At 36.6% G+C, this 24,831-nt stretch overlaps 1 protein-coding gene across 6 annotated transcripts in view; it reads left to right on the top strand.

The window, feature by feature from the left end:
• The window catches only part of CCDC85A (coiled-coil domain containing 85A), a 193,652-nt gene that overhangs the window by 154,888 nt on the left and 13,933 nt on the right, over window positions 1-24,831 (top strand). The gene's annotated exons all lie outside the window — the stretch shown is intronic.

Raw genomic sequence — 24,831 nt, 5'->3', positions numbered from 1 at the left:
CCCATCTCCAGGAGCCCTCAGCTCTGGCAACCACCATTCTATTCTGTGTGTCCATGAGTTTGAATACCTCGTGTAAGTGGTATTTTAGATGACCTTAGATAAGTGGAGTCATGTGGTATTTGTCCTTTTGGCTTATTTCAGTTGGCTTATATTATCAAATGATGCAGCAATCCCACTTCTGGACATTTACCCAAAAGAATTTAAATCAGTATCTCAAAGAGATATTAGCATCCCTGTGTTCATTGCACCACTATTCATAATAGACTAGATGTGGAAGCAACCTAAATGTTTGTTAACAGATGAGTGGTTAAAGGAAATGCGGTATATACATACCTTAAAAAAGAAGGAATTCCTGCCATATGCAATAATATGAATGAACCTTGAAAATACTTTATTGAAAGTTGGTACAAATGATCATTAAAGATCACCTGAATTTAGGATATTCTTCCTTAAAGAAATAAAGTGAACATTTTTTATAGATTACATTTAAAATCATTTCAAAGAACTGCATTTAACCTCTCATAATACACATAATGCTAAAACTGCTCAGACTGGTCTGTCAGCTCCTCTATGTATATATTTAATATGATATGAACTCTAAAGATTGTGTTACTTAAATAAATGTAGGTGTCATCTGTGACATTTTAATAACTTATAAAACCAATGGCGTAGAGTCACCCACAATGACATAAGTAGGCATTATATATAAAAGACTGAATATGGCAAACAGTTGCAGTTGTAAGAATTTTATATCATATTTACAAGGAACATACCTATGTCATGTATTCATTTACACATAAAAACAAACTTTCTCTGATGAGTCATAGATTTTTAAAGCTGGATAGAACCTTATATATCACATTGGACAGCCTCCTGTATTAGTAAAGTTATATAAAATTAACAGAGGTTAGAAGTATAGTCCTAAACAGACAAGTACTTAAGGACAAAGGCCTTCTCAGTGTTCTTTTTAGCATAAATACAGTGTCCCCTTTTATCATTTAATACCAGAAATGTAATTCAGTGTAATTAAGTTGCTTAATCTATTTGTATCTCAATGTCAAATTCTCTTTATTTTTTAACACTTACCTTAAAAATTAACATTGGATCTGCTTAGCCACCTAAAGTTTTTTAGACATCTATTCCTGCTTTAAGGGAAATATTCTATTTTTCTTAAAGCCTTGGGTTCTTTCATAAATGAAAACAATTTACATGTTACAGAGTCTTTTCCTCCCTGTCACATTTCCAAAATACTTCAGAATAATACAGTTTTATTGTACAAACACATATACCCTTACATGCATGAAAAATTCATACTTAACAGAACATGGTCAGAGAGAGCTTTCTGTTCAAAGTGAATTGGAGGCAGGTGTGTAGAAGAACAGGTAGTTATAGTAGTGGTTTTCAAGCTATACTTATGAAGTTTGATATTTTAGCCCAAATTCAAATACCTTACTTAGATCTGGCTATTCATTCCATTGTCCTTTTCTTGATGGTTACAAGGATTTTAAGTCCAGACCTAACCAATATGTTTATGTGCTACATCTGCAATGAAGTCTGTTCGATTAGAAAATATCTCAAAGTGAATGAGAATATCTATCTGATGATTTTTATTATATATAGTACTGCCCTTTGAAGACCTCAGTCACTATTCAGACATAACCATGAAGTAAACACTATGAATTTTCAAAACTATTTTCACCCATTTTTTGTTAGGTTTGGATTTTGCACATGGAGAGGTCTAGAGACAAGGAACAAGCAATTTTCTGTGATTCCAAAGCCAAGTACAGTTGTTTTGCTGTCCTACCAGGAAATCTGTTCCCATTCATCAAATACTCTGGCACTACCATCTGCTTGGAAAACACTATATATATATCCTTTGTGGCTCAGAGACCCTCTCCAAAAACACACCACCTCCCTCTTGAGACCAACCTTTTAGAACAAATTTCCAAAGTCAGTAAAGGTGCCCTGAACTGCCTCGTGTCATATTCCTGCCCATGTGCTGTGGGTTCGGAAAATGTGTTTGAAAAGCATGGCAATTCGCATCACCACTGAGCAGGCCCCTTTCAGCAAAATGTTTCTGCTTCTGTTAAGCCAGCACACACATGAGAGTCTAATTTTAGGAATGGAAGTGAAAAATCTCTCTCTCATGTAATTTGGTTCCAGTGTGGCCTCACAATGCAGTCATTCAGTGCTTTGGGAAAGAGGCAGGGCCATTTCCAGAGCAGTTTCCAAACAAAGGGAAAGAACCTGTCACCATTGCCATAAGTGCTGAGGAGGGTACACAGGAGCTAAAAAAATCGAGCTTCACTTCCATGGCAACACACTGCAGGTCCAGCATCACATCTCAGAAAAGCTCCCTCACCTGTGTGCTTATGCAGATTACCAGCATGCTGGGTCAAGATGGGAGGCTTGTCTCTGACACCTGGATTTCCCTCATGTGCTTTTCCTTTTTTTGCTGTGGATGGGTTTATTTATTGTGTTGCTCTTTATCCTTTTCACATTTTCTGACTTTATGTTTTTCAAGTCATTTTATTTCCTATGGGCCTTAAAAATATGGCTCTTCAAGGGTTGGAATTGCTCCGAAAAAAAAAAAAAATCAGTAACTATTGCACAAAAAAACAGACACAGAGTAATGCTTTCCAGGATGCTGAAAGCAAATGGTAGTATACTTCAATTGTTATTTGCATGGGAATTACCATTTTCGCTCTCCTGAGGAGTAACTTGTGCAAAAAGATATTTTTTCTTGGATAGCAACTCTAATTATTTTATACAACCTGAGTAGAATCTAGATGCTGCTGATAGAAGAAATTAGTTAAGCTCATTAAGGTTGTTGCTAGAGTCAGAAATAGGGAAAATGGACTCCATCAGAGGAATACTGCTTATGGATTACCATTTTTTTCTGAATCACCATGATTTATAATTAAATGAAGCTTTTATGTGTAATTCAATAGGGTTTTCAGAGAACAGAAGACAGCTACACAAGTGGTGTGGATATATTGGTATAAGAGACAAATAGAAATGGGAAATAAATTTGTGGGGTAAAAGCCATGTTAGAGAACCTAAATAAATAGATACTGGATTAGGAAAAGCTCAAGTCTATCAGAAAAAAGTTTGAAGACAGAGGAATTCTGAGGAAAAATGGAGGCACATAAAGTGAGGAAATTTACACATTGTTCCATGAGCCCCTTATGCTTGGGGATTCTTGTTTGAGAGTCTCTGATGCATGATAAGAAATCTTCATTCTTTTTATTAAATTTTTATTAAGGTATTATTGATATACACCCATATGAAGGTTTCACATGAAAAAACAATGTGGTTACTAACATTTACCCATATTATCAAGTTCCCACCCATACTCCATTGCAGTCACTGTCCATCAATGAAGTAAGATGCCACAGATTCACTGCCTTCTCTATGCTACACTGTTTTCCCCGTGACCCCCCACACCATGTGTACTAAACATAATACCCCTCAATCCCCATCTCCCTCCCTCCCAACCCACTCTCCCATACCCCTCCCCTTTGGTAACCACTAGTCCTTTCTTGGAGTCTGTGAGTCTGCTGCTATTTTGTTCCTTCAGTTTTGCTTCATTGTTATACTCCACAAATGAGGTAAATCATTTGGCACTTGTCTTTCTCTGCCTGGCTTATTTCACTGAGCATAATATCCTCCAGCTCCATCCATGTTGTTGCAAATGGTAGGATTTGTTTCTTATAGCTGAATAGTATTCCATTGTGTATATGTACCACATCTTCTTTATCCATTCATCTACTGATACACACTTAGGTTGCTTCCATACCTTGGCTATTGTAAATAGTGCTGCAATAAACATAGGGGTGTGTGTCTTTTTGAGTCAGAGAAATTGTATTTTTGGGTAAATTCCAAGCAGTGGGATTCCTGGGTCAAATGGTATTTCTATTTTTAGTTTTCTGAGGAACCTCCATATTGCTTTCCACAGTGGTTGAACTAGTTTACATTCCCACCAGCAGTGTAGGAGGGTTCCCCTTTCTCCACATCCTTTCCAGTATTTGTTGTTCTTTGTCTTTTCGATGCTGGCCACCCTTACTGGTGTGAGGTGATATCTCCTTGTGGTTTTAATTTCCATTTCCCTGATGATTAGTGATGTGGAGCATCTTTTCATGTGTCTGTTGGCCATCTGCATTTCTTCTTTGGAGAACTGTCTGTTCATATCCTCTGCCCATTTTTTAATATGGTTATTTGCTTTTTGGGTGTTGAGGCATGTGAGTTCTTTACATATTTTGGATGTTAACCCCTTGTCAGATACGTCATTTACAAATATATTCTCCCATACTGTAGGATGCCCTTTTGTTCTGTTGATGATGTCCTTTGCCACGTAGAAACATTTTAGTTTGATGTAGTCCCATGTGTTCACTTTTGCTTTTGTTTCCCTTGCTCGAGGAGATGAGTGCAGGAAGATGTTGCTCATGCTTATATTCAGGAAATTTTTACCTATGTTGTCTTCTAAGAGTTTTATGGTTTCATGACTTACATTCAAGTTTTTTACCCATTTTGAGTTTATTTTTGTGTATGGGGTTAAACAATAATCCAATTTCATTCTCTTGCATATAGCTGTCCAGTTTTGTCAATACCAGTTGTTGAAGAGGCTGTTATTTCCCCACTGTATGTCCATGGTTCCTTTATCATATATTAATTGACTATATATGGTTGGGTTTATATCAGGGCTCTCTAGTCTGTTCCATTGGTCTATGGTTTTGTTCTTGTGCCAGTACCAAATTGTCTTGATTACTGTGGCTTTGTAGTAGAGCTTGAAGTTGAGGAGCAAAATCCCCTAGCTTTATTCTTCCTTCTCAGGATAGCTTTGGCTATTTAGGGTCTTTTGTGGTTCCATATGAAATTTAGAATGATTTTCTCTAGTTCATTGAAGAATGCTGTTGGTATTTTGATAGGAATTTTATTGAATCTGTAAATTGCTTTAGGCAGGATGGCCATTTTGACAATGTTAATTCTTCCTATCCATGAGCATGGGATGTGTTTCCATTTATTGGTATCTTCTTTAATTTCTCTAATGAGTGTCTTGTAGTTTTCAGAGTATAGGTCTTTCACTTCCTTGGTTAGGTTTATTCCTAGGTATTTTCTTCTTTTTGATGCAACTGTGAATGGAATTGTTTTCCTGATTTCACTTTCTGCTAGTTCATTGTTAGTGTAGAGGAATGCAACAGATTTTTGGGTGTTAATTTTGTATCCCACAACTTAGCTGAATTCAGAAATTAGATCTAGTAGTTTTGGAGTGGATTCTTTAGGGTTTTCTATATACAATATCATGTCATCTGCAAACAGGGACAGTTTGACTTATTCCTTGCCAATCTGGGTGCCTTTTATTTCTTTGTGTTGTCTGGTTGCTGTGGCTAGGACCTTCAGTACTATGTTGAATAGAAGTGGGGCGAGTGTGCATCCTTGTCTCATTCCCAGTCTTAAAGGAAAAGCTTTCATCTTCTCACTGTTAAGTATAATGTTGGCTGTGGGTTTGTCATATATGGCCTATATTATGTTGAGGTACTTGCCCTCTATACCCATTTTGTTATGAGTTTTTATCATGAATGGATGTTGAATTTTGTCAAATGCTATTTCAGCATCTATGAAGATGATCATGTGGTTTTTGTCCTTCTTTTTGTTAATGTGGTGAATGACGTTGATGGATTTTTGAATGTTGTACCGTCCTTGCATCCCTGGAATAAATCGTACTTGATCATGATGGATGATCTTTTTGATGTATTTTTGAATTTAGTTTGCTCATATTTTGTTGAGTATTTTTGCATCTATGTTCATCAGGGATATTGGTCTGTAATTTTCTTTTTTTATGGTGTCTTTGCCTTTTTTTGGTATTAGAGTGATGCTGGCCTCATAGTATGAGTTTGGATGTATTTGCTCTTCTTCTGCTCTTTGGAAAACTTTAAGGAGGATGGATATTAGGTCTTCACTAAATGTTTAATAAAAGTCAGGGATGAAGCCATCTGGTCTAGGAGTTTTGTTCTTAGGTAGTTTTTTGATTACCAATTCATTTTCATTACTGGTTATTGATCTGTTTAGATTTTCTGTTTCTTTCTGGGTCAGCCTTGGAAGGTTGTATTTTTCTAGAAAGTTGTCCATTTCTTCTAGGTTATCCAGTTTGCTGGCATACAATTTTTTATAGTATTCTCTAATAATTCTTTGTATTTCTGCGGTATCCATAATGATTTTTCCTTTCTCATTTCTGATCTGTTTATGTGTGTAGACTCCCTTTTTCTTGATAAGTCTGGCTAGGAGTTTATCTGTTTTGTTAATTTTCTAGAAGACCCAGCTGTTGCTTTCATTGATTCTTTCTATTGTTTTATTTTTCTCGATTTTATTTATTTATGCTCTAATCTTAATTATGTTCCTCTTTCTATTGACTTTGGGCCTTATTTGTTCTTCTTTTTCTAGTTTCTTTAATTGTGAGTTTAGACTGCTCATATGCGATTTTTCTTCTTTCCTGAGGTAGGCCTGTATTGCAATATACTTTCCTCTTAGCACAGCCTTGTCTGCGTCCCACAGATTTTGTGGTGTTGAATTATTGTTGTCATTTGTCTCCATAAATTGCTTGATCTCTGTTTTTATTTGGTAATTGATCCATTGGTTATTTAGGAGCATGTTGTGAAGCTTCCATGTGTTTATGGGATTTTTCATTTTCTTTGTGTAATTTATTTCTAGTTTCATACCTTTGTGGTCTCAGAAACTGGTTGGTACAATTTCAATCTTTTTGAAATTAACGAGGCTCTTTTTGTGGCCTAGTATGTGATCTATTCTTGAAAATGTTCCATGTGTACTTGAGAAGAATGTGTATTCTGTTACTTTTGGGTGTAGAGTTCTGTAGATGTCTGTTAGGTCCATCTGTTCTGTTCCAATGTGTGTTTAGTGGCTCTGTCTTCTTACTTATTTCCTGTCTGGTTGATCTGTCCTTCAGAGTGAGTGGAGTGTTGAAGTCTCCAATAATGAATGCATTGCATTCTATTTCCCCTTTTAATTCTGTCAGTATTTGTTTCACATATGTAGGTACTCCTATGTTTGGTGCATAGATAATTTATAATGGTTATATCTTCTTGTTGAATTGACCCCACAATCATTATGTAATGTCCTTCTTTTTCTCTTGTGACTTTTTCTGTTTTGAAGACTATTTTGTCTGATACAAGTACTGCATCTCCTGCTTTTTTCTCCCTATTAGTTGCATGAAATATCTTTTTCCATCCCTTCACTTTTAGTCTGTGTATGTCCTTCAGTTTAAAGTGAGTTTTTTGTAGATAGCATAAAGATGGGTCTTACTTTTTTATCTATTCAGTGTCTCTATGTCTTTTGATAAGTGCCTTCAGTCCATTTACATTTAGGGTGATTATCTATAGATATGTACTTTTTGCCATTTCAGGCTTTAGATTTGTGGTTACCAAAGGTTCAAGGTTAACTTCCTTACTATCTAAGAGTCTAACTTTACTAACTTAATATGCTATTACAAACACAATCTAAAGGTTCTTTTTTTCTCCTCCTTTTTCTTCCTCCTGCATTCTTTATATATTAGGTATCAAATTCTGTACTCTTTGTCTATCCCTTAATTGACTTTGGGGATAGTTGATTAAATTTTGCATTTGCTTAGTAATTAGCTCTTCTACTTTCTTTTCTGTGGTTTTATTACCTTTGGTGACAGGTATTAAACCTTAGGAACACTTCCTTCTATAGCAGTCCCTCCAAAATACACTGTAGAGATGGTTTATGGGAAGTAAATTCCCTCAACTTTTGCTTATCTGGAAATTGTTTAATTCCTCCTTCAAATTTAAATGATAATCTTGCCAGATAAAGTATTCTTCGTTCGAGGCCCTTCTGCTTCATTGCATTGAATACATCATGTCACTTCCTTCTGTCCTGTAAGGTTTCTGTTGAGAATTCTGATGATAGCCTGATGGGCTTTCCTTTATATGTGGTCTTATTTCACTCTCTGGCTGCTTATAGTAGTCTGTCCTTATCCTTGATCTTTGCCATTTTAATTACTGTGTGTCTTGGTGTTGTCTTCCTTGGGTCCCTTGTGTTGGGAGATCTGTGCACCTCCATGGCCTGAGAGACTGTCTCCTTCCCCAGGAATTTTTCAGCAATTACCTCCTTAAAGACTCTTTCTATCCCTTTTTTTCTATCTTCTTCTTCTGGTACCCCTATAATGCGAATATTGTTCCATTTGGATTGGTCACACAGTTCTCTCAATATTCTCTCATTCCTAGAGATCCTTTTTTTCTCTCTGTGCCTCAGCTTCTTTGTATTCCTCTTCTCTAATTTCTATTTCATTTATCATCTCCTCCACCGTATCAAATCTGCTTTTAATGCCTTCCATTGTGCTCTTCAACAGTTGGATCTCCAACCAGAATTCATTCCTGAGTTCTTGAATATTTTCTGTACCTCCATGAGCATGTTAATGATTTTTATTTTGAAATCTCTTTCAGGAAGATTCATGAGGTCAGTTTCATTTGACTCTTTCTCAGGTGTTTTGTTCATAATTTTACTTTGAATCAGCTTCCTTTGGCATTTCATATTTGTATGTGCGCCCTCTAATGCCCAGAAGTTCCACTCTCTGGAGCTGCTCTGCCTCTGAAGCAATGTCGGTGGTCACAGGGGAGCATTTTTATTGGTGGCTGTGGGGAGGAAAGAGCCATTTTCTGCTTTCTGGTTGCCATGCCTGTCTCCACTGCCATAACCAGTCAGCCGGGCACACAGGTATAATCCTCTATGCATTGCATTTGTAGTTGCTGTAGACAGGGCCTCCCTCTGGCTGGCCTAATGCCAGGGTAGTGTTTGCCTGTTTCTGAACCAGATGGGGCTGGCCAGGAGAAAGGCGCAATAGGCTGCATATCACAGAGGGGGTCTTTTGAGCTGTGTAGCCAGCCAGGGTGCTGGAACACCTTAAGATTGAGAAAGTTCCCAACTGGGATAGAGTGCACCTGGACAATTTTGTCTACCTGTTCTTTCTCCTGAACAGTAAGCTCCGTGCAATCCTTGCCCCTTTAGCAGCCCTCTTGCTAAGGGCTTCCTTGTTAGGGAGTCTTTCAGACCGCCCACCTTTCTTTTGTTCTAGAGCAACCTGATGTGGGTCCCTCCTTTCCACAAGCAGCTGGAATCTCAGTCTCTCCAGGAATTCTGCCTGTCTTAGCTTTCCAACCCCCTAATCACAAGAGTACCATGAAAGCACCATGAAATGTAGTTTGTGCTCCCAAAGCAGATCTCTGGAGTTAGGTATTTAGCAATCCCAGGCCTCCATTCCCTCCCTGCTCCGTCTCTCTTCCTCCTGCAGGTGAGCTGGGGTGGGGGAAGGGCTTGGGTCCAGCCAGACCATGGCTTTGATATGTTACCCTTTTCCATGAGGTTTATTCTTTTCTCCAGGTGTATGCATTTTGGCACAGTCTTCTTTCCTGTTGCTCTCTCAGGATTAGTCATGTTAATTATATTTTCATATTATATGCAGTTTTAGGAGGAAGCCTCTGTCTCACCTCTCACACCTCCATCTTTAATCCTCTCAAGAAATCTTAATTCTAATGAGAGAAAATAGGTCATACAGAAATGCAACAGAAAATATAGTTATGCCACTTGTTAAACTTAATAGAATTATGGAATTTTAAAGGTACTCAGTTGTTAGGGTCTATTGTATCAGTTCACATTTAACAGTGTTTTCTTTTTATATCTTTACTGGCTTGTTAATAATTCTTCCATTAGGACATATTAAAAAAATTTGTAGTAGCCATAAAAATAGTAGCATTTTTATTACTTGTTCTTGGCAGAATTTGTCACAAAAAATTATGAGAGTCTCTTAGCAGAAAGTTGTGCCGTGTAATAATATCAACTAAAATCACAGGTATTTGAATAAGAAACAATTGAGGAATAGTTGGGAAAAACTTGAGATAAAACAAAAGAGAAATAAATGTTGCCTCATAGAAATGGCCTTCTACTCCTTCTACTTGCTCTAAAAGTTAATCTTAAGAGGTGGGTGGTTTGTTTTAGTGAGTGTCTCTCACGCACAAAGGACATACGATCCTCTCCAAGCAGACATTGGTACCGAAGTATGTGATGAAAGGGAAGTGATTTCCTGGAAGGATTTTTAACAAATATACTTAATTGAAGAAGTAAAGTCAAAAAACTTTTTTAAAGTTAAAATTAAAAGTCTTCCCTTTTCTAACAGTCTCATAGAAAGTGGTGGAAATAGTAAATAGTGTTTGATTTTGGAATTAAATTAATTTAACTAAATCTAAATACTATTGAAATATGGATATCCAAACAATAGTAAATTACAAATCTTGGCTTAATTGAAGCTCATAAAGATATGGAGATTCCTGCTTGAGCACAGTCTCACCTTGATCTCTATTACCCTTGATTCAGGTGTCTCTCCCTAGTCTAATGTTTTCCTTTGGGAGAACTTCTTGTCCTCAAATTTTTCATTAACTCATTAAAATTAACTCATCTCAGATTTTTGAGATTTCTGGCTTGCTTAGTTGAGGCACACAAATAATCAAGCCCTCTTTCAGAATTTTTATCCTCTTTCAGATTTTTATAACCTCCATAATACAGGTTAGTGGAGTAGAAGAAACTTTTCAATTATTTTTTAAAAAGACAAAAAACATAAGGAGATGGCCAACCACCTTGCTTGAAACCACTGGACTATAATTTTGGTAGTTTTATTCATCTAATTATTGCTCTTAGTAGTTTATTAGGGCAAATGTTGTATTTAGAAATGTAAGGGTCATAGAAGAAATGTCAATCTGACTCAAAAGTAGTAAAGCAAAAAAAGGAATTTGTTACCGTCTTTTCTTGACCTAAAATGCCTCTCATTTGCAATAGAACAACCTGAGAAGCAGAAGTTCTAATGTTTGACAGATAACAAATAATGAATAAACCCAGGAGCAGATGGGAGACGTCCTGAACTTGTATAAATGTTGGCTGTAAGAAAGGAGGCTTTCTATAGCCAAGGTATTTCAGCTGTTTTTGATACCCAACACATGTGGTCTTAATGTCAAAAAACAGATTTTTTTAAATTTAAACATTTTCATATGCTAAAAAATTTAGTATCTTTAACTACAGAAGTCTCACACAAGAAAAACATAAAATACACACTCAGAAATAATCACAACTAAGTAAATTTGATCACAAGTAAATTATGTGGGAATGATGGCTCTTTATTCTTTTGGTGCCAACCATGCATTGAGTGCCAAAAGCTAACAGAAGTTATGGTTAGAATTTGAATGGCATCTTTCTGATGAAGAGTTTTAAATGAAGGAGTCTTTAGCAACTTTGCATTTTGAAATTTATTTTCTTTGGGACCTATCAAATCCACTTTCCATTCCCTGTTCCCATCCCACTCCTATTTTGATGCATGATTCCTTAACCAGCAAAACTCACAAGCTTTTGTCAGTAAGCACAAATAGTAAGAGAGTTGGTGATGGCAGTGCAGGTTCTTTGCCAACTGAAAAGGACTTTGAAGAGGTTGATTAGGATTGAGCCTCTAAATGGCCTCTTGTGAAGACAGTGGCTCATGTGGCCTCACAGACATTCATTTTATTGAAGAGGATTCTCTTGGTTAGGGAAACAGTTATGTTGAGACTTTGACACTTGAGAATGAGATCAAGATGGGCATGAGAGCAGGTAAGGGCAGCTAACCCTCCAATGTTTTTCATTTAAAATAAGTACCCTGCTCGATTTTGATATCGACAAAGTTCTTCAGAATCAGTCATGAAAATGTGATAAGACATTTCTCAGGGCTGGATGGTTTCTCAGGGCTCTATGTGATACCATTGTAATTTAAGAATCAATAGGACTTTAATTGGTCTTCAAACCAGTAGAAAATGTCCTATGTTGTTATTACATTGATTTTAAAAATCTTATCACCTTATTAAATTATATTGTTTATATTAGATGCATCTTTTATGTAAATTCCAATTGAGGGCATCAGTCCTACTGGTCTTAAGTGTTTGTTTAGAATCCTACATCTTTAGGGCATAAGGAGAAACATTATAGGTTGTGCCCACTTCTTTTATTTTTACATGCTCTTTCTTCTTTTAAGTGTTGGGGTTGCAGCCTGATATGGACATTTCTCTATGAGAAACACAACTTGAGCCACAGCAAGGCCCTCACCTGGGTCTGCCTCAGGGTGCAGACAGTGCACAGGATGGGGATGGTGGAGGCACCCATTCCACCCTGCAGGTTTGTTTCTGTCATAAGCACTAGCCACATCCTGAGTATCAGCTGGTGTCCTACATAGTGGACCAACACTGAGTCTATCTTACTACTGGTTCCCATGCTCACTCTGGCCCCTGTATTATCTCTGTATTGCAGGTGAGAGAAAGTCCACTAATGGGCAGACGCAAGGTCTATGCCCAGATTTTCTGCTAACACTAGTCTAATATTCTTCCTATTTTACTGAAACCTGTCACATGGCAAGTGTGTTCCTCTCGAAGCAAGAAAACTATAAAAACTCTACCACTCCATCCAAAATAAACTTCTGGTTTAATATCTTTGGGGTCTGAATTGAGATTTAGCCAAGAAACCCAGTTGAGTTTTCTAGTCCATCTGTTTTGCTATTCACCAAGAGAGTTCATTGCTTTAATAATGACTTTCTTAGCATGGGGAGATCTCATACTTTTATTAATCTTCACAAACATTTCTGGCCCTTAGATAGATGATTACTCAAGAAATAATGTTTGTCTACTTATTACTTATCACTTATCTTCTGGTTCAATTATAGTTTCTTTTTAAGCTGTTTACCTCCTTCCCCAGGAATTTTTCAGACTATTCCAGTCTGCAATGACCTTTTCATCCTCTAAGCCAGGGGCTGGCACTTTTTTAGTAAAGGGCCAGATAGTAAATATTTTCAAATATGTGAGCCATACTGTGTGTTGCAACTGCTCATGTTTGCCACTATAACATCAAAACAGCTGAAAACAGCCACAGAGAATATCTACATGAATGGGTGTGGCTGCTTTCTAATAAAACATCTATAAAGTAGATGAAAGGGACTGGATTTAAATCTTATAGAAGTTTGCCGAACCCTGCTCTACACTAAAATCACTTCATTGTTACTTAGCTTCTATTTTAATTTTATTGTATGTTTTTAAATTGGTCTCATATTTTTACATAAATATTCATTTATACATAATCAATGTATGATATACAGACTTTTCTCAATAAGTATTATTTATTGTTTTGTTGGTTTAATTTCCTTTATCCTGTCGTCCTCAAACCAGCCCTAAGGTATCATTATCTGGAATTTGGAAAGTGCTGTGATTGAACCAGAGGAGTAGTTGAACAAGAGGCAAAGGTAATTTTTTCCTAACAAACCACTAATCTTTGGGATAAAAATTGGTTGGAGACTAAGGTGCTTGCATTTGACTTGAAAATGCAAGTCCTTCCATACAGGAAAGATAATTGTTGTGGCACTAATGGATAGAAAATTTGTACTTTTCTGCAATACAAATGTATGGTGACTGTAGCTGTACTTTAGTGAGTGATTGATTATATTGCTTTTATGTCCTGGCTGTTCTTAGATGTCTTAGAGAGATTGATGGGAAGATAACATGGGGCAGGCTTGTCTTTAAAATAGATATCACATGGCTGGTGGCTTGGAAAGTACATGAACTACTATACAGTAACTCAGAGACACATGAAGTTCTAAATCCACATTTATCAGTGACTGAAGAAAACCTTTTCTGGCTTAGGAAGAGGTTAGAAATCAGTTAATCTTTCTTTTCCCTTAAGTGAGAGCATTTCATGAAAGGAGGAATTCACTTAATTCTGTGTTTTTTCAGGGCCTTCATGTTAATATTCTCCCCTCCTGTGATCCTTGTCAAATATGTACTTTTTAATTATGGTCTATGTGTACTTGGAAAGGAAAAGGTAGAGAGGAAAGGCCTTTTATGCAGAGTCTCTTTATTGGGGATCTGCAAGGTCCTTTGGAAAGAACAGAGGTGCCCAAAAGCTGCTTCAGTCTCCAGCATGTTTCCTATGGATCAGCATGAGATGTACAGGAAATAAGAATCCTCACTCATTTTCTTGTCAACAGGACTGACTGACATCAGAAGAGCCAATGGATGGAAGAGAACTTAGAGAGTTCTCAGTCCCTTCACGGTGACCGCGGGCAACCTGGCAGTCATCAAGTCTCTCTACAGCACTTAATGTTCCCAGAGTTGCCTTGTAGCCAGGCTTATCAGTCATTCTGCACAGCCACCATGTGAAGCTAATTGGTAGGCCTCCCCATTTAGTACTGAGGACAAGTGACTTGCTGAGGGTCAGGTAATGAGTAGCTTAGGGAGCTAATTAGTCTCTGGGTCATTTCTCTCATGAGTTAGCAAAATGCTTTTTACTTGTCCTTTTTTAAAAAGGAAAAGTTTAAAAAGGAAAAGTTTAAAAGCCCTGCTCAGCCTTGGAAAACTTTTACAACTGGTAAACCAGATTGTTTTTCAGGATGATCCTAGTATAGAAATACTAACTTAAAAATTTCTCTTTAAAATTTGCCTTTCCTAAAGCTTCACAGTGTCACCTCTCAGAATTTTTCAGAAAATTTTATTGGTGCATTTTAACATATAGCCAGGGCCTTTATTTACACTATGCTCTCAGAATTTTGGCTTTTTTATTCCCTTTAAGTTCTTCACCCAGAGACTTCAGGAAAAGTAAAAAAACTTAACCAGGTGACTTGGTTTGTGGCATTAGCTGTGGTCAAAGCTTGTATAGAGCAATGAGGTGAAACTATTTTCTATTTCAGTTATTTATGCTATATTTTATCCCCAGAATCTCATATAGGTAGGCAAAAATAGTGCAATTGCTATTTGAAATGAGAAATATATTGTTTATTGTAAGATTGGCACACTGATAACCATTTAATAATAGGTGACTAGTGGGCTTCCTCTGCTTTTCTCAGTGTTACCAAAACAATCCCTAACAAACATGGATGGGATATTTCTGTGGGTTGTGAAAGGTTGATTGCTTTCATTGGCCATTCTTTCAATATTTTACCCCTCAAGTATTTTTTGAGCATCTCTTATGTATAGATACTGTTTAGACAATGGGGATACAGCCCTGAATAGGAAATTCATGCAGTTTAAATTTTAGTAGATGGATTATTATTTTAAAAACCAAAAATATGTAATATGTGGAAAGTAATAATCACTAAGAAGAGAACAAAAGCAGGGTACAGAATTGGAGAGTAACTGGAATGAGACATTATTTTATAAGGGGCTAGAAAAGACTTGTCTGAGGAAGTGACATCTGAAGGGGCCTGAAGGAAGGAGAGGGCTATGGCAAAAAAAGAGTAAATCAGGAAGCAAGAACAGCAAGGGCAAAAGCCTGAGGTAGGAATGAGTAAGGTATGTTTGAGGAAACAGGAGCAAGAGGCTAGAGTGGCTGGAACAGAGGGAGTAAGATGGAGAATGGCAGGAGATGGAAGCCAGACAGGCAGGGAGCAGACTCTCTGGGCTTTGTTGGCAAGGTTAAGTGTGTGGTCAAAGTTCCAAGTTGATGGAAAGCCATTGGAGGAATTGGGTGAGGATATGATACCATCTATTTACATTATCAAAAGGTTGCTGAATTTTAGGTAGAGAGCAGATTAAAGAAGGTAGAGGTGGGGAGAAGGGAAAAAGAGACACTCATTAGGAAGCTAGTTTGGTAGTTCCAGATGGCTGATGGTAGCTTGAACTAAGTGGTAGGGTAGAGATGGTGAGAAGGTGTGGGATTCACAGTGTATTTTGAAGTAGAGGTGAGAGTGCTCTATGACAGGCCAGATGTGGAATACGAGGGAAGGAGAACACATATGGCTTCACAGATTGGGCACTGACCACCCCAGCAGGAGCAGTTTGCCTAGGCTGTGCAGTGAATTGCAGCCCAGAGGTGGTACAGGGTGGCAGCCCTGGGAAGAATGAAGGCTGAGTCCTTGGATTTGTGATCTAGACAACTGCATGACTGGTGGCACTGCTGTTGAGGTGAGGAGGACTGAAGGAACAGGTTAGTAGTTGTAGGGGAATCAAGTGCTATTTTGGACATGGTGAATTTGAGATGTGGACATTTTGAGGAGATGTCACATACAGAGTTAGATGTGTACATCTGGAATTTGGGAGAGGTCAGAGCTGGAGATGAAAATTGGAGAAAATACATGGCTAATGCAACCGAATCAGAACTTGTAAGTGAGTGTTGAGGTAAAAAGAGAAGAGGTTGGTGGACTGTGCCCTATGCCCCTCTAAGATTTAAAGACCAGGAAGGAAAAAGGAGTGCAATTCAGACTGAAAGAAGAGGCCCATGTAACCTTTTTAATCTCCCAGAATTATGGATGAATTTTTAACTTACTTTGTATATTAATTCTGCAAAGCTGTTTTCTATTTTATACTGTTTTAATTCTCTGATAGGCCCTAGACCTACTTTTTCGAATGTTACTTCATCTACAGCTTTAATCCAGAGCATATACAGCTTTAATCCAGAAAATCATGTTTTCGTCACAAATTATGTGAGGAGGTAAGCACAAATAAACATATTTTAAATCAGTTATTTTTTTTCTGCCTAGTAAGAGCTGCTGTGAAAACAGAGCTTGTGGTTCCATGATGCTTCCTTTTGTGCTCTGATGGGGTTCTCACTAATGGGAGACTTCATTTCTCCCTTTTGGTGATTTTATTGAAAACACCTATGCAGAGGCTACACTGTCTTGATTCATTTTGGCTAGTCTTGTTTTCGTAAACCTTTAAGTGCACAATCCTTGTGAATGCTCCAAGATAGAGCTTCCCATAGGTGGCATGGGTGCAACTTCAGTCTAACAAGCAGCTGTACTTATTTGTAGTACTAATACATGTAACAGAGGTGGCTGCCCTTGTTGAAGCTGACTCTTTCTGCGTCTCTTGTCTATGTCTCTCTCTTATCTTGACCTTCCCATTTTCTGCAGGAGGAGCTTTGTATATGGGAAGACTTATTGAAGAAACTGCAGATCCTTCCTTTTGCCAAAGCCAAGGCAGCAAATATGCCACCTCACAATATAATATTCCTTAGCCAACTCAACAAGTATTCATCTTAAGTAGCTTCTTAGTCCCTCAGGCTCTAGCTCTGTGCATATCTTCCACCGAGCTCCAGTGGAGTGCTGAGGTATTTAACACAATCAGTAATTGGGTCTGCTCAGCAAACCAAATGCAATATCAATTAACATTACTTTTTTGCCTTTGCATCTACACTGGCAATTCATCTCCAGTTTCTGACACTCAGTCCCATTCATGTAGGAATTTCAGTGTTTCTCACTTGGGGTTGTATGATTAATAAAAGACAAGAATTAAAGAACATAAACTCACTACTTAGAAGCAGAATGTATGTAAATCTGATTATCCATATTTCCTACCTATTGTTTAGCAGCTTTTTTTTTTTTTAACCAGGCCTTCATTGTTATTCTTTGTCTGCTGTCACTCTGGCTACAAAAATACAGGCTGTTTGCTGTCTTAGCCCTTTCAAGACATTCTTTTCTTTCTGAGGTTTATCCTCTCTAATTCTTGTAAAAAAGACATCCTGCTATCCCTTTGTAATTACTTTCATTTATTATTTCTTTTCTGGAAACTGTATGTATATACCTGCAAGTTTCACCTGGAACCCTAGATGTTTCAAAATTATGTTCTTTTCCTTCAAAGAACATTACATTGTGGATCAGATATTTCTATCAAGGTGTAAAGTTAAATCATTTACAATTTAAGTGTTTTGCAAACACTTTCATTTTACATATCAGAAGAAACACGTTTGTGGGGGTGTATCTGAAAGAAAGATGCTTTGGGGCTCTACATTGTTATTTACCTCTTTGATCTTGATTTTAAAATCCGATGAAGGAGTTACATATATTACTTCTGCTAACACTTCCTATCCTGGTTGATGGCATGACCATTTAGCTGGTACCCAGTCAGAAAACTGGGGGCCATCCTGGATTCCTCTTTCAGTCTCACTGCCTACATTCAAATAAACATAAAGACTCATAGGGTCCTGTCCTTCAATCTGTCGATATCATCCTTTTCATTCCTTCTGCTAGTGTCCAGTATAGGCAATGAGTCATCATTTTTTACCTAAACTTCTTTAATCTCCTAATTAGACTTCATTCCAGCTGACCTTGTCCTGCCCAAATCAATCTCCACATTATTACTGGAGTGATCTGTAAAACAAATCAGGTCTTGTTAAAACTTATGCCTTATCATTGAATAAATTTCAGATCTTTCATATGGTATAGAAGGTTCCCCATGATCTGACTCCTGCCTTTCATGCCAGCCTCTTTCATGTCAGTTCTTGCTACTCTTGTCACATTTTAGGCTCACATCCTTCTGAACTACTGTTTCCCTGAACATGACAACTGTCTAAAATTTAAGGTTCTCTGAACTGAAGCTCCTTACCACTTCTACTATGACTCCACAGATAACGATCTTAACCATTATTTGGTGCAATAAATAGGAAGTGAGCTAATAAACTTTACCTTCTGTTTTCCTTAGCTGGGAATACCTAGATTCTTATAGATTGGCCTACACTTAATGAAGTTAAGAATAATCTCTCTTTTGGAACCCTCCTACACTTTTGGTGGGAATGTAAATTGGTGCAGCCACTGTGGAAAGCAGTATGGAGGTTCCTCAATAAACTAAAAATAGAAATACCATATGACCCAGTAACTCCTCTCCTAGAAATTTACCCAGAGGAAACAAAATCTGTGATTCAAAAAGATATATGCATCTTGTTCATTGCCACATTATTTACAATAGCCAGCATATGGAGGCAACCAAAGTGCATCAGTAGATAAATGAATAAAAAAGAAGTGGTACATATACACAATGGAATATTATTCATCCATAAAAAATAAAGAAATCCCATCATTTGTGACAACATGGTGGACCCAGAGGGCAATTATAGGTGGACTCTAAAAAACAAAACAAAACAACATGAACAAAACAGCAGTAGACTCATATACACTGAGAAGTGACTGGTGTTTACCATGGGGGAGGGGTTGGTGTTGGTGGGTGAAATAGATGAAGGCAGTAAAGATGCACAAAATCTCATCATAATATAAATTAGTCATGGGAATGAAAGCATAGCATAGAGAACATAGTCAGTAGTTCTGTAGCATCTTTCTATATTGATAGACAGTAACTATACTAGTTGTGGTGAGAACCTATAATGTATGTAATCATTTAATCACTATATTGCATACTTAAAACTAATATTGTGTGTCAACTATACTTCAATAGAAAAATACATCAGAATGTATATAAAAAAGAATCTTTTTTGATGATAATTTTTTATTTTCACAACTTGATGTTTGCCATTACATAATGACTTGGATGGGATGCACCAGTAATACAGTCTGTTTCTACTTTTGAGCTACTAATCATCCCTAGTGGTCTTTTCAGTTACTCTTTTTAACAAATTTAAATTTCACTCCAGATTTAGAAACAGGTGGAAGTGAGTCAAGATTTTCAGCAAGAGTTTATGGCACTCAAATAACAGTAACTGGCTAAGAGAGGAAAAAAATAGTGGGACTTCAGTCTGTGTTTAAATTGTATAGACTTGCCAAAATATGGACCAACACAGAAATGTCAGCTTCACTTATTTCAGGCCATCTTAGGACTCTAAAAGTACTTTAGGTATTTGACAAATAGTGGAGTACTTTCTAATTACCAAGTCCATAGGCACACAAGTAAAACATTTAGACAACTATTTTTGAGATGTAGAGGAAAAGCCACACTCACACATATATTTTGATCATCCATTAATATATTATGTTCATTGATCAACCACTACGTGCAGATAGGGTGCTGGTCATCCTATTACAGATGTAATAAAGGCAAATGCAATGATTTAAAGGGGCTTCAAGATATATGAAATATTACTGTAAAGTGTGATGGGGTTAAAATTGAGTTAGGAACAGCTCTTTTCAGTTCACCTTAAGGTGAGTGGTCAGAGTAATTACACCCCCATCTATTAAGCAATGAAAGTAAAGTTCACATGTCATGAACTTTTTTTTGTTCATAAGCCCAGCCAGGATTGAAGCAAGTTTTTAAGACACCTATTCCAATATGAGAAAAAATATGAATACGAATGAATAAAGAACCAGAATACAGAGAGTGACATCCTGGATCACACTAGTATGAGACAAGAAAAGCGTGGGATCCAGAAAAATATCACTGAAACCCAACCCAAAGAGAAAAAAGTTAGAATAGGACATAGACTGTTTTCTTGATAACTGTATTTAGCTAAAACTCTATTGCATTTCATTTATAACCTGACTTATATAGTATTCCAAGCGAGTTGTCAGTAATTCTCAACAAGTTCTCTAGACGACTTTGTAAAATCCCCAATTTCTAAATCCTTGGGTTAGTATTACAGATGCAGACCTTATGGAACTGTTGGAACCACTGTTATGTGCCTGGAGTGGAGAAAGTCAGATGGTCCCAGAACTGATCAGCAGCTGGTGTGTGCCAGTTCAACTGTATGAGTTACTGATACTAACACTTCTATTCTGATCCCGCATCCTGGGTCACTCTAACCATCCTAATCCTCCCCAGGCTGTCCTTGCAGCCCAGGAGCTAAATGATGAGTACAAGGCACAGAAAGAGACCTCTAGGGCCCCAACCCCTGGTCCCCCCACATTCATTATGGAGTGTAAATTATTGAGAACAGCACTAGGCCAACAGTTAGTGTCTTAGTAGGTATTAACATCAAGTAGGAGCTCATATTAACTAATCTTACTGGTCTTTTAATTGACAGCAATTAGGGAAGTCTTACTATGTAGCAGGAGTTTACTAATTAAGAACTGTTATGGCTAAGACTTGCCTTCAAATGTCTTCTACCTACTGTGAAGACAAACATGTAAACAAAATAAAACCCTTAGCTATGTATGAGTGAGAAAATGGTCACTCTTCTGGTCCAGATTTCCCTCTTTCTGACTCCCCTCTGCATGGCACACATGTGCTCATCTGCACTGGGGTGTTGTTTCTTGCATTGGCAATTTTATTCTTATCTAGCATGGGCGCTTAAAATTAAGTGCAGACTCTATCTGTTATATTGCTAAGAAAGCTTCATTTTCTTCCATAATTTCCACAAAGCACCTTCTGCCAATTTTATTCTCTGTGAATGGTTTCTTAATTTTCAAGGTGCTGCACTAGGCTCCATATCTCCACTCTGAGAGCTCTTTGTTCTTTGGACCAATCACTGCCCTGTGCCTGCCCATTATGTAGTCTGTTTTTGCTAACATTGCTGTTACAGTAAGAGGTTTTGGGTATTTTTAATTCTTTTCTGTTTGTTGGAAAGAGTAATTTTCTATTTGGGGATGGAAATAAAGATACTTCATACTTAGACCACTTGAGGGCTGAAGCTTAAGAGTTTCCTTGAAAATAATCAGAAGCTCCAATTCATGTGGGTGACTTGTCCTCATATGCAAAATTTGCAAGGGCTGTTACCAGAAATTTTGCTTTGGAGTTTTCCAAGATAGTTATCTTTCGCTTTATCAGAGTTTCTTCAGCTTCAGCACTATTAACATTTGGGGTTGGCTAACTCTATTATGGGGGCTGTCCTGTGCACTGTCAGATGTTCAGCAGCATTCTGGGCCTCCCACTAAATGCCCATAAAACTGCCCAGTTTTGACAGCTAAAAATGTCCATAGACATTTTTGCCAAAAGTTCCCCCTAGAGGGCCAACTCTCTCCAGGATGAGAACTACTGCTCTACATAATAGAAGTATGAGGGTAGATTGACGAAAATTATACAATGTAGTAATAAGCAAAACAGAAACATTCATGATAATGACAGCAAATACTTATAGAGTATATTATGTGGGCATATAGGCATTGTTTAGGAACCCTTTTCATATAAATAAACAAACGTGTTGGATGAAGTGCTCTTATATTTTTATTACCCACATTTTATAGATGAGGAAAATGAGGCTCAGAAAGGTCACACAGTTGCTAAGTGTCAGGTCAAGGATCTGAACCCAGACAGTTTGACCCTAGAATCAATGTTTTGAACTTACTATCCTTCTCTTTCAACAAATACTTATTGAACTAGATACCTACTTGGCATATCATGGGATTACTTCTGGTAAATGCTTAGTAAATATTTAACTGAATAAATGAATGAGTATTTATAAATCCAGGAAATTATTTAATATTTTATGAAGTACTGAGTAGATTCCTTACTTTAGTAATTTAAATTTAAAAATACACTTCTCTTTTAACACAATCAACTAAATATTATCTATTAGGGCAAAGCAGAGGGTCTCTTAGCTTTTCTAAACCCATTCATGAGGATCTTTTGAAAAATATTTGTCAAGGTGACCTTTAGTGTTTCTTCTAATATGAGTTTCTGTTTATCTGCTAGTGCAATTTTGCATTATGTCAGAATGAAAACTGGTCAAACTGAACAAACTATTCTTTTCCTGATGAGATTAAACAAAGCATCTGCTCTTACCTATAATAAGGAAAAAGAGAATTCCAAACTAGGTATGTGCTCTGATGATGTATGGTGCACTGTTTGATAATATGACCTAGCTTCAGGACTTATTAAAAATTGATCATCTTTAACTAACAGGAAACCACTTTAGCCAATCAATGTTCAGGCTTCCATAGTTGGCTTCCTATAATAGATAAGAGTGTTTGACTCAAAAGTTTGATACAAATGCATTACATCTGATTTATATCTAAGTAGAAAACATATAAATTTTTATATGATAAAATATGAAAACTTCTATTATTCTTATTAAAGATTTTTTTAATGTATATTTAAAAGAATGGAAACTTCCAGTGTGTTATTGAAAAAGCAATAAATAAAATATAACCATAAAATAGCAAGAAGACAACCACATAGCTTCATCTTCCTAGTTCTTTTAAAGTGTATTATAATTTTAGTCAATGAAATCATGAGAAATATATTTTCTTTTGTTTAGATGATCTTTCAAATATTTGAATGGCTTCATTTATTTCCATAATTCTGAAGGAGAAGTCAATTATTTTAAGGACAATACTAGGCAATGTCCTAAATCTCAATTTTCATGGAAGATCTTTCAGATTGTCATGTGATGAGAGGCATAGAAGTACTAATATATTTTATCTTCTTCAGTGATATGCAGGGATATTTTTGTTCCTGATCTAGGGTGTTTGCTCACAGCATTAGAATTCATGATTTCTAAAATGAGTACTTACCACATAGTAAATAATCTATAATTTACCTCCCACACAACTTGATGCAGAGCATTACTTTGCTATTAGCATTTAGGGTGGAGAATCCTAATATTTAAAATAATTGTGGGTTACTCTATGTGTCTGTATATAAAATGACTTATGAGTGTACAGATTTCTACTGAAATGATAGGGTCATTCAGGCATTCTTTTTTATAAATTTGTAATTATGGAAAACTGCAGAAGACAACAAACACTAAGCAAAACAGAATTTCTCAGAAAATAGAAAGTGGCTCCCTTAGGGTTGTTTGGAATTGTTCTCCCAGTTGATGGCCAGAAGCTGGGTTACTGTACTTTGAGCTCTGAAGTTGCCAGAAACAACAACAACCACTGAGCTCTGAAGGCTTATCTTATTTTATAAAGCTGTCTTCAGAGATTGTTAGTTATAGAGCTAGCAAAGTGCTAAGCCTTCATTATTATATAAATACCATTCAGATATACTTTACTTGAAGGTCAGAAATGATGGCTGGTTCAGAATACACTTTTCCATGACTTGAATTTTTTTTTAAATTGCTGATATGAGTAGAACGTCAATAATCCTGATTCTAAAAGAGTACCTTTTCCTTTGAAATAGTTGTATCATCAAGTAGTTTATTATTCCACAAAAATCTGGCCTGTGTTTTATGAGATTTATATTGCTCTGTTTTATAAGATTAATACTACTATACAATCTGTATTTAAAATGTTTAAAAAGAACCTATTACAAGATGCTGAAAGACATACTTATTATTTTGTTATATCTACTTTCTAAAAGATGAGAAAATACTGTAGCTAAATAGCTGCTCTTTCCATCCGGCCTCTATATGGTAATAGATGCTACCTTAGATTTCACAGTTATGATAAAAAGCTTTGTTACAGTAGAGAGGCATTGGGATTTAATCTCACTACATATTAAGGAAGAACGCGAGTAGGAATACTGTGTCTTACTTGCTTGTTGAATCCAAAAAACAAAATCTCAAAGATGCATAAGTCATGGAGAGAACCAAACCTGTAAAATAGATCTTACTTGTAAAAAATTTTCATTACTTGTTAATGATCATCTCAGAAATAGAACTATGCAGATTGGGGTGGGAGGTGAATTTTAACATCAATTATATTATAAATTACTGGATATAATTCTTTTACTAATGAAAATAAATCACACTGACACATGAAATGATTACTAACAGAGCAATATTCAAATCAGTGTTGCTAGGATGAAGTGATCATTATGGTCCGAGTGCAAATATATAATTTTCGGTTATCTGTGTGACTTACTGATTTTATAGATTTAGGAAGAGTTTTGTAGAGTACCAACTGCTGGCCATCACTGTTCCTTTTTCCTTCACTTAAGACCATGGTACATTTTTATTTATTGTTCAGCTTCCAAAAGTTAGAGAGGAGTAAAAATTAGACTGTTGCTACTCACAACAGAGTACATACTTCTAGGAAGATAGATAAATGAGAACTAAAAATATATGTTTTTATTTTCAGTCTCCTAAAATTAAACTTCTAGACACTGGAAATTTTGGACTATTTTGTGAAGTTTTTGTGTTTTTAAATTTTTTTCTTATTCCTTAGGACATAGCATTGTTAGATAAAGGTCTTAGTGAAAGTTAGCA

This window comes from Manis pentadactyla, chromosome 2, assembly GCF_030020395.1.
Source record: "Manis pentadactyla isolate mManPen7 chromosome 2, mManPen7.hap1, whole genome shotgun sequence".
NCBI classification, from domain to species: domain Eukaryota; kingdom Metazoa; phylum Chordata; class Mammalia; order Pholidota; family Manidae; genus Manis; species Manis pentadactyla.
Note: the sequence above shows the minus strand (reverse complement) of the source record. Positions and strands in the feature narration are given on the sequence as shown.